The sequence below is a fragment of the Chrysochloris asiatica genome, unplaced genomic scaffold (genome assembly GCF_000296735.1).
Source record: "Chrysochloris asiatica unplaced genomic scaffold, ChrAsi1.0 scaffold00033, whole genome shotgun sequence".
NCBI lineage: Eukaryota > Metazoa > Chordata > Mammalia > Afrosoricida > Chrysochloridae > Chrysochloris > Chrysochloris asiatica.
In genome coordinates, this window is record NW_006408551.1 from 12,114,524 (window position 1) to 12,126,082 (window position 11,559).

At 42.4% G+C, this 11,559-nt stretch overlaps 1 protein-coding gene across 1 annotated transcript in view; it reads right to left on the bottom strand.

Moving 5' to 3' along the window:
* PPM1H (protein phosphatase, Mg2+/Mn2+ dependent, 1H) overlaps window positions 1–11,559 on the bottom strand; it is a 435,367-nt gene that overhangs the window by 97,746 nt on the left and 326,062 nt on the right. The window lies entirely within an intron of this gene.

The following is an 11,559-nucleotide window of genomic DNA, read 5'->3' on the forward strand; positions in this document are numbered from 1 at the left end:
AGTCTGTGTGTGTATAGGGTGAGTCTGTGTGTGTATGGATGAGTCTGTGTGTGTATAGGGTAAGTCTGTGTGTCTATGGATGAGTCTGTGTGTGTATAGGTGAGTCTGTGTGTGTATATATGTATGAGTCTGTGTGTGTGTGTGTATAGGGTGCATATATCTCTCTGTGTGTATAGGATGAATCTGTGTGTGTATGGATGAGTCTGTGTGTATAGGATGAATCTGTGTGTGTATAGGGTGAGTTTTTCTGTGTATATAGGGTGAGTCTGTGTGTGTATGGATGAGTCTGTGTGTATAGGATGAGTCTGTGTGTATAGGGTGAGTCTGTGTGTGTATAGGATGAATCTGTGTGTGTATAGGATGCATCTGTGTGTGTACAGGATGAATCTGTGTGTGTGCGTACAGGGTGAGTTTTTCTGTGTATACAGGGTGAGTCTGTGTGTGTATGGATGAGTCTGTGTGTGTATAGGGTGAGTCTGTGTGTGTGTGGATGAGTCTGTGTGTGTATAGGGTAAGTCTGTGTGTGTATGGATAAGTTTGTGTGTGTATAGGGTGAATCTGTGTGTGTATGGATGAGTCTGTGTGTGTATAGGGTGAGTCTATGTATGTGTGCATGATACGTGAACGATCAATAGGGAACATGCTGGTCGGGCATTTCTTTGCTTTCTCCTCCTCATGGCCTGACAATGCCTGTCTGTCTTGGCTTCCAACCATTTGTAAAGACCTCATAGCTTGCATTGGCCTCATGCGCAGAGCGGCAGGGAGGAGGATGGAGGAGCAAGGAGTCATTTATCACTGTCAGGAGATGTGCTGCACACAGCAGGCTAGGCTTTCTTCCCTGCTGCTCCTGCAGCTAGAGCTGCAGATATTGAAAAGATGCAGAACATGCACATTGCAAATAACCATTCATCATCTTGGCTCTGGGAACTCTGGGAGATGCCCCTGTCTGTGGGAGGCTGACCCCCAAAGGAACTTTGAAAATGGGGACTTTTCAGGTGCCTAGTCCCTCTTCTGGTTCTATCTACAGTCTTTTGCAGTACAGGTGCAGGATTGGGCAGCATTTTGTTCCATGCAGCAGCCATGAGGTAGGGGTGACTTGATGACAGCTAACAACAACAATGATCTCTATTCAGCCAAATCCCACCTGATGTTCCACTGAGATCTGGGATTACAATTCTCTGAAATTACATCCAAGCCCCCTTGTTCTCTAGAAAGTCTAAATGCTGCATGTTGTTAAGTGCCATTGAGTTGGTTCCAACTCATAGCAATCCTATATAGGATTCCAAAGGCTGTAAATCTTTGTGGGAGCAGCAAACCTCATATTCCTCCCACAAATGCTGCCATGGTAACTTGTGGCCTATAATCATTATGAAAACACAAATTGTTGTTAGGAAATTAATACCAGGCTTAACTAGAGGAAGGTCTGTTTTCTTGAGAAGTAATTGCGAAATTAAAACTTGCTACTTTCCTGGTGAGTCTAGAAAGTCTGCCAGTAATGAATCAGGATTTGCACTGAATTGGTACTGAGAAATCCTTCCATGTCTTAAAAATGGAAGTCAGAGCATCCGCAGGTAAGTTTCCAAAGGTGGGGTTAAAAGTGATTAAAAGCAAAATGAGGGAAAGGCTCAGGATTTGAATTTTCCAATTACTCTTTAAAACTCAAGAGTCAAGCTGCTAGAAAATGCAGGCTTTCCAAGTAATGCTAATAATGCTGAGCTAATTAGACCCACAGGCATGGCCAACATATAAATTTAGGCCCAAAAGAGGGACACTGTCCCTTTAAAAACTGCCTGGGGATCAGTGGAAAAGCTAATGAGGAGTGTCAGTTGGGGCTGCTTTATTAGGTGGTCCTCCAGAGGATAAAGCCTGAGGTTTCTCAAACAGGGCTTCTGTGCTTGATTCAATAAATCAATTTATATTAAATGCGGGTGCAGCTCTGGAGTTGGCTTCATAAAGCATTCTGTGGCGTTTCTCAATCTGCTTATCCACTTCTCTGTCAGCCTGCCTGAATGCGCTGTCAGAGGGCATTGAAAAGAGCAATAAAGAATACGATAGAAGCCATATCTACAATATTTGTAAAACGCAACCTGGGAGTTCCGGACCATGCTTGGGAATGTCTCTAGCGAGTTTCTCTCTGCAGAGAATATTTGGATTGTTTGGATGGTAAGAAGCCCAATGCTGGGAGGCTGTGGCTCCTATCCATGAAATGGCTCCAGGCTGTAGATCAAAAATAAAAGGTCACCCTAAGCAGAATGGAAAGGGTTGGAAGTGAAGTTGCTTTGTAATCAGATCCTCAAGGTCTGACCTACTCCCCAAGAAGAAAAAAAGCAAAAGCAAGAGGAACAAAAGTGCCCATGAGTTGGCATCGTTCCAGGTGGTGGGGGTGCGAGGTTGGGGAGGGCTTCTGGACAGTTTGAGGGCTGGGAGGTGTGCTATTGGAAAAGCAGTTGCTATTGAGTGGTTTAGACTTAGGGCAACTCCATGTGTGTCAGAGTAGAGCTGTGCTCCATAGGGTTTCCAATGGCAGATTATTTGGGAAGTACAATAGGGTGCCAAGTCATTTTTATGGGGCACCTCTGGGTGGACTTGAACCTGTAATTTTTCAGTTAGCAATCAAATGCTAACAGCCAGGGCAGGGATCCCAAATGTACCAGGCAGGGATCCCATGCCACCGACTGTTGTTGTGAAGTGCCCTTGAGTTGGTTCTGACTCACAGTGACCCTGTGTAGGGCTTCCAAGGGGCAGATGGTGGGTTTGACTTGCCAACCTTGCAGTTAGCAGTCCAGTGCTTAGCCTGAAATGCCACATCAGGATCCCTGCTGCTGTTGCTGTTGCGTGCACTGAATTGGTTCTGTCTCACAGTGCCTCTGTATAGGGTTTCTAAGACTGTAAATCTTTGCAGGAGGAGAAGGCTTCATATTTTTCTAGGGCAGTGACCGGTGAATTTGAACTGCTGATCTTGTGGTTAGCAGTCCAATCAATGCAAAACCCACAGGGCTCCTTTCATCAGTTCTCCTAGGGCAGATGAAATGGGTATCTCTTCAAGAAGGCCAGCAGAATGCCAGCCTCTATGTAGCACAGTGCCTAAACCCAATGGCAAATGCCCATGAAAATCTGACAGGCAGGCTGAAATCCACCTCCCAGCAGACATGGACTCTGACAGTCAAGGGGTCAGAACCCAAAGAATGTGGCTGCACCGTGCTCAGTGTGTGTGCATCCTAGTTATTGACAGGCCCCTGTATGCCTCTCCGTCCCACTCCCAGCTAGACTCATAAGCTTATTATCTAGACAGCAGTACTGCCCAGTCGGACTAGTTCCCATGATGGAAATGTTCTATGTCTGTACTGTCCAAGTCAGTTGCCACTAGCCACAGTTGGCTATTGAGCAATGGATATGTAGCTAGTGCAGCTGGGGACATGAATGTTTCCTTATATTTGATTTCAATGAATTTAAATTTAAATGGCTACATGAGGCTACTGGCTAAGGAACTGTAGAGTAGAGAATGACTTAGTAAGAGTAGTGAGTGCTGAAATAAGAAAATGGTGGCCGGCACCATCCCATTCCCAGTGGAAAATCCCCAGATTTGCTCATAGTTTCAAGGAAAATGGGGGAGGGGAAAATTACCCTGATGTATCATCAAGTAAGAATCATAAAAATGTAAGGGTTGCAAGGAACAATAATGAGAGGTTACCATCTCTGGAATCTTTCTAATGGAATTTGTCTTTTTCAGATGTTTTGAAAAGCAGAACAGAGCCCATCCTCCCAGAGACAGACCTTGGCAGCATGGAATACAGGAACCATTTAACAAAGGAGAGACTGAGGCCCAGGATTTGCCCGAGGTCTCAGAATCTTGGCAGAGCAAAGATCAGTACCCCAGAGCCTAACTGTCAAAGCAAGTCATGCGATCTCAAGTTACTGGTCTAGCCTGTCCCCCGAAATTAGACCATCATAAATGTTAGAAAGGTTTTGCTTAAAGGAAGAATTCTGGCTTACTTTGCTCATAACCAGAACCATCTGGAAGCAATCTTGCATTCACACGGTGGATGTCTCTTCTTCTTTGGCCCTTGCTCCTTCCACAAATCCCAGCAGCCCAGAAACAGCTGCTGGAGAATCTGGCCCACAGCCCCGGGTAAAACTACAACCCCCGCTCCCCACCCCTTCACATGAATGTCCTCCTGGGCCCCTGCTTGCTGGTCACTTCATGTGGCTGGGCGTAGAGCACAAAGAATACTGATGCGACAGGAGAAAGCTAAATCACTGCTGCCACAGGAGCAGAGACCTGGCGTTACAAAGCCAGCTGTGAGAAACTGTTGTTTCAACCTAGTAACAAAGATGCTTGCCAGCAAATTACGACCAGAGACAGCTCAGAGGCCTGCGGGTCAGGACACAGAGCTCTCAAGACAATGCGGGTTACAGTGTGCATACATCCTGCAATAGCAGTTCCACACAAAGGCCTGCGTGGGGGTAGGGGTGCTAGTTCTCCCCTAGCACAGAGCCAGGACACTCAGTGATGAGGAGAACAAGGAATGGCCAGATCAGGGATCAACTCAGCAGGGGGAGGGGGCGCTGGAAAGGCTTTGCAAGCCTTGGAAATCAAGCCACTCAGTGAACTAACAGAGGAGGGGGCTAAGGAGAGGTTGGAACCGATTTCATTATGAAGGTCCTGTCACGCTGCTCCACAGTCTCTGAGAAAATGTCAGGGCAGGAGAGAAAAGATCCTCATCAGGAGGCAACAGACTCATCCTTAATGATGAGACAAGGCTTCCCAGAGCTGACATCCTCTCCCACACTTCCTCCCTACTGCACACACACACCACAGAATGCTAGCAGGATGCTCCTTTAATGAAAGCAGTCCATTTTCCTCAGCAGAGGAGATTGGGTTCTTTGGGGATGTTTCTACCACCACCACCAACACCTCCACTCCCAAATTATACACAGAACCCTAGTGACAAGTATGAATCATTACAATCTAATTTGGCCAATGGTCTCTTGCATCAGATTGAGAACCAGGAAAGTTATTGCCACAGAAGTTCCTGAAATGCTTTGTACCATTCTCTTTTTCTCCCAAGGAACCACCAAGGAGACAGTGACCCTGGTGGATAGAAGTTCCCCGCTTAAATTTACATCGCAACTCAAAATTCAATTGAGTGGACTTGCATGTTATATCAGAAAGAACCCTGGACTAATCTGTATTCTAATATTTTTGCATCAATGGGAGCTGAGCAAATCACCTAATCTCTCTGAGCCTCAATTTCTTCACCTGCAAAATGAGAACAAGAGGAAAATGGTATCTCACATTTAGCGGTTCAACACAGTGTTGTTGTTAGGTGTTCAGTCAGCTCAGACTCATAGTGACTTTATGCAAAATAGAATGAAACACTGCCCATCTTCACAATCATTGCTATGTTAGAACCCATGGTATCAATCCATTTCAATGTGGGTCTTCCTCTTCTTTACGGATTCTCTATGGTAACAAGCATGATGTCCTTCTCCAGTGACTGGTCCCTCCTAATTATGTGTCCAAAGTACATGAGACTAAGTCTTGCTATCCTTGCTTTTAAGAAAGATTCTGCCTGTACTTCTTCCAAGACAGGTTTGTTTGTTCTGGTAGTCTGTATGGTGTCTATTCAACATTCTTCTCCAATACCACAATTCAGACGTACCCATTCTTTGGTCTTCCTTTCTCATTGTCTAGCATTCCCAGTAAACTGTGTAGGTCCTGAAGGTAGGCTGATTGAGTGTAGATCCTAGCTTCTTCTCTCCTCTTACTAGTTGAGTAGCCTTGGATGGCTTAGCTTCTTTGCCTCAGTCTTCTTGTCTGTAAAATGTACCTAGTTCATAGGATTGCCATAAGAGTTAAATACAAGGAATTTTATTTAAAGCTCTAATTCTAGTGTCCAGCATTTAGCAATCTCAATTATTGTCAGCAAGCTCCATGACCATCATCATTAGTTGAGGACAAGAGAGAAAATAAAAAGTCTATAAGTTGGCTAATTCCAGAGTCCTGGTATGGCACTGTAGGATAAGAACTGCACTGCTAAATGCAAAGTTGGTGGTTCAAACACACCAGCCACTCCTTGGAACCCTATACAGCATCACTATGAGTTGGAACCAACTCAATGGCACTTAACAACAACAAGCAAACTCCAAGGATTAAACTGCTTTGCAGTAGGTAAGCCCTATTTTTATTAAAAAGGTTTTAGAGAAACCAGTATTCAACCAAAGAAAACATAAAGGATGAACTATATAAGGACTTACACGTTTGTCTCTTTGAGTATGACAAATTCCACAACCTGGTAGTAATTTAAAGCTTTCTTGGTAAATGAAATAGGCCACAAATCCTCATCTCCCATTCCATATAAAAATTCCCACTCCTTCTTTTTTTTATTGATAACTAAAAATACTGAGATTCCATCTGTTTTAAGTCCTGAAAAAAGGACTGTTAGACCAGAGGCTTTCCTGTTGTTGTTAAATGCTGTCGAGTCGGTTCTGACTCACAGTGACCCTGTATAGGGCTTCTGGTTTCTGAGACTTTACATTTTTGTGGGAGCAGAAAGCCTCATCTTTCTTCCTCCGAGTGGTTGGTGCACTTGCAACACCGATCTTTCGGTTCATAGTCCAGTGCTTGTCATCGGAGGCTTTCCTAGATGGTAACAATGCTTGAAAAAGGAACTAAGAGTTAGGAAAGAAGTGTAGGTGGCAGTGGTTTATATTAACTTTACAATTTTCAAGCTCGTCCAATAGAGATGGTAAAGGTGCTCCTCCTTACATCCCATTTTCAAATCAAAATTAGGACTAAGCAGGGAATTCACAAAGGTGTGTGTAAATCTCTACTTGTCGTCCAAATTGTGAACCAACAGCCATGCTGGGAATTACGCTGAAACAAATCAGCAAATCATGTCTGACTGAAGCCATTCTCAGACTCGGCTCCTCAATTATTCAGTACCTTCTGTGGAGTTCCATACAATTAAATGCCACCAATTTATGGGCTGCTTATTTACTTAGGTCCATGTGAATACAGTGTGTATGTGTATGAGAAAAAGAATGCGTAAAAGAGAACTGTGTACGTGTAAACTAGTTCCTGAGCTTACCGACACTAAAAATATTTATATTTAATAGGACCAACCTTTAGCAATTTGTTAAAGAAAAAATTGTACACATCACTCAAAAAGTTCTGTTTCAAAGGATTTAGAGAAGAGAATGTAATAAAAAAAACAAACCTCATCACATGTTCTACTTACAAAGAAAGGTTTGAGCAGAATCTTTACAGACTTTGAAAGCCTCCTGCCCATTAAAGAGGCGATGCCCATCATCTCATTAGGAGTGCTTTTGAGAGCTAAAAACAATCAGTTGTTCTTCCCTCCCCATGTGCATTCATACTAAGCAGCTGCAACAAAGATACTCTCTACTATGACAAAATTTTAGGCATGATACTTACAAAGTCTGTTTTGACTGCTTGAGGATCAGACTCACAAGTTGACATGAGTGGTGGAACAGAAAGAACATCCCTTGCCTCAAGCTCCCGATGCCTCACATTCTCACCCTAGGATGGGAATCCACGTCCAGAGAGATACAATTGCTCAATGTTGGTCAAATTGCACTCCTTTCCCCTTTTCATCCCACAAATATGTGCTGAGTGTGTGTCTACGAAGTGTCAGACAGCATATGAGGCACTGGTTTCCCCTCAGAGCGCTTACTGACTAGTTGAGGAGACATACTGGAGTCATTGGTAACTTACTTCTCATATGTATTTATCCCTTTTCCTAAATCATCTCATCTCTTTGCTCATTTACTTTCCTAATCTGTCTTCTGCTGTTATTCCTCTAAAGCACCTCTGAGCTCACACATTTATACTTCTGTAATCTCTTTTCTCTAAGGATCTGAGTCTGCTTTCTCTTCGACTTCTTTTAGAACAACCTTCCTAAAATTGCTCTCATCATTTAATTCCCTCCTCAGAAATACACAAGCTTCCCACAATACATTTAAACTTCTCTGCCTGACTTTCCAAGTACTTTCTGATGTTCTTTTAGTATCAACTAACTCTGATTTCCCAAGGACTTTCTACTTTTTGGTTGTTTTCCTTGCTCTCTTAGACCTATCCTTTTGTTTATATGTTTATAACCACACACATTGATAACCTAGGGTGTTTTCTTTTCTATCTTTCCAATTTCTATAAAAACCAGCCAAACCCCACTACACTTTTATGAACTATACTAGCTCCTACTTCAATCTTTTCTGCAAGAAGAACTGATTTTGCTGATTACATACAAATAGATTTACAAGAAAACCCAGAGAGTGGTGACCCAACAGAATGTGGAAATCGTCGGACAATATCATTAACACATGCAAGTAAAATTTTGCTGAAGATGATTAAAAAATGGCTGCAAAAGTACATTGACAGAGAACTGCCAGAGGTTCAAGCCAGATTCAGACGAGGGTGTGGAACGAGGGATATCCTTGCTAATAGCAGATGGGGCTTGGCTGAAAACAGAGAATACCAGAAAGATGTTTACCTGTGATTTATTGACTATGCAAAGGTTTTCGACTGTGTGGATCATGACAAACGATGGGCAACATTGTGGAGAATGTGCATTCCAAACACTTAATTGTGCTCATGAGAACCTGTATCTAGACCAAGAAGCAATTGTTCAGCCAGAATAAGGGGACATTAAATGGTTTTAAAACCAAGGGGAAAAAGTAGTCTTTCACTATACATATTCAACCTATATGCCAAGCAAATAATCCTAGCAGCTGTATTACATTAAGAAGAATTGAAAGAAGACTCATTAACAATATGTAGGTGATACACGCTTGCTTAAGGAGCTCTGGTAGCGTAGTAGTTACGAATCGGGCTGCAAACCACAAGGTCAGCAGTTCAAAACTACCAGCTGTTCCACAGGAGAAAGATGAGGCTTTCTGCTCCCGTAAAGACTTACAGCTTCGGAAACCCTGTACAGGGTTGCTATGAGTTGTAACCGACTCCACGGCACATAACCACCACCACTGCACCCTTGCTTACTAAAAACAAAGTGAACTTAAAATACTTACTGATGAAGATCAAAGACTACAGCCTGCAGTATGGGTTGCACCTCAATGTAAAAAAGACAAACATCCTCACCACTGGGCCAATAAATAACATCATGATAAATTGAGAAAAGATTGAAGTTATCAAAGACTTCATTCTGCTTGGACACACTATCAACATTCATGGAAACAGTAGTCAAGAAATCAAATGATGTATTGCATTAGGAAAATCTGCTGCACAGAACCTCTTTAAAGTGTTCAAGAGCAAAGATGTCAGTTTGAAGGCTTGCACCTAACCCAAGCCATGGTATTTTCAATAGCCTCATATGCATGTGAAACTTAGACAATGAGTAAGGAAGACAATAGAAGAATTGATGCATTTTACTTATGGTGTTGGAGAAGATTATTAAAAGTACCATGGACTGCCAGAAGAACAAATTTGTACTGGAAGAAGTACAGCCAGAAAGCTCCTTAGAAGCCAGGATGGCGAGACTTTGTCTCTCATACTTCAGACATATTATTAGGAGAGACCAGTCCCCCAAAGAGATGGACTGCCACAATGACAGCAGCAATGGGCTCAGGTTTAATAAAGATCGTGAGGATGGACCAGGATTAGGCAGTGTTCCATTCTGTTGTGCATAAGGTCATTATATGTCAGAACTGACCTAATGGCACATAACAACAACAGGGTAATGACTCTAATGCACCAAAACTCCAGTGCTCAGAGCTGCAAAACTAAGGAATCTTTTCTAATAAATCCATTCATGTTTTAGAGCAGCAGTCTAATAGTCAAAGCAAGAGTAAATATTTTGGGTTTTGTAGGCCAGACAATCTCTGCTGCAACTACTCAACTCTGTTGCTGCCGTGCACAAACACCATAGACTAAATGGAAAAATGGGCATGGCTGTGTTCTACATGTTATTTGCAAAAACATGCAGCAGGCAGAATTTGAACCCTAGATTAAAGTTGGCTGATGTCCAATCTAGAGGAAGAAGAGTGCATTTGTGAGGGTCTTTTCTTAACTAGCAAGGACAACCAGAAGTCACTGGTTGTCAACCTCTCATCTTCCTTAGGTAGTTTAACTTACTCAGGATTAAGTTAAATTTAAGACAGTAGTGCCCTAGTCTAGAAGTCAAGTCTATGGGGATACGGATGTGACTGTCTGTTATAGCTATTTTGGTTCATGAAGAAGAGATGATGACATCTCTTTCTTTTCCTTTGTCCTGGAGATAGATGAGCAAAAAGGCCATTCCATTGTCTCATTCCCCTATTGCTTTCCAGTCTAGCAGTAGGCTCACCTGGTGGGTTCACAGGGTAGGGGAGCTCCTTTTTAGCCACACTTTGACATTCCAGAGACTGCTGTCTCACTTAATCCTTATACCAACACTATGACATGCAACTATTTTATCATAATCTCTAGTTTTCACGTGGAAGAGGAAAAAGAATCAATATTAGCCAATGATCCACAAAAGAAATGGTCTTGGTGCTTATATTGGTATGTTTTGGAAATAAGACATCTCCCACCAAGATTAATTTGAATTTGAATGTAATAAAATTATGAGAATATCTCATTACCTCTAGTTCTTACAATAACCTTTTTCAAGGGAATATAACTTCTTGACTATGTCCATGGAAAAGTGGGCTCTTCGGGGCTAAGTGATTTGTACAACCTGACCTATTTAGAACAGTATGAGCCAGGATTCAAATCTAAGCAGGCTTAGCTCAATAAACTTTTTGCTAGTCTTTTAAGTCCATGAATCTCCCTAGAAACTCTGACTTAAAAACCACAAATCAACTGACAAAAGTTGTGTGACCGATTGTATTTATAACAACACACCCTCCCTCCCCCAAAAACCAAAACCAACTATAGCTGCTGAGGCTTCTTGCATACATCAAACACCTCGTGAACTTTGGTTTCTTGGGTTGGAAGGTTAGCATCATGGTTTCAGGGGATATCTCTGTTAGTTGACTTAAAAATGTGCTTAGTGCTTCTGCTGTACTTCCTAGTTTGTTGCATATGCCTAGGGTCTTAAAAGCTTACAAGGTAATCCAAGGCACAACAATTGGTGTCTGTTTATTTGCCTGGAGCAACAGAGGAGGAAGAAGAGGCAGGGATAGGAGAAGGAAATGGAATGAGCTCCTTTGCTATTAGAACAGAAGAAACAGTTCCTGGTTACCATTACTGAACATTTTGATCAAAGACTCTATAGAAGGATCTTGATCAAAAGGGGGAAAATGCAGAACATGATTTCAAATTCTCATGGACTCCAGACTTCCTGGAGCCATAGAAGCTGGATGACCCCCTGAAGCAATTACTTTAAGATGGTCTTTGAACCTTAAACCAAAGTCTAGTTCACCTTAAACTAGTAAAGAATGTCTGTCTTTAGCAGTATATGCTCAGATCTATTTATATGGGACCAAATTGGCCATAGCTATTTGAAAAATTAGGAACCTTAGGGGGCAGTGAGTTCATGTTAAAGGAAGAGGAACAACTCAAAAAAGGAGCCCAAGAAAATAGATGTACAGCTTGAAGAA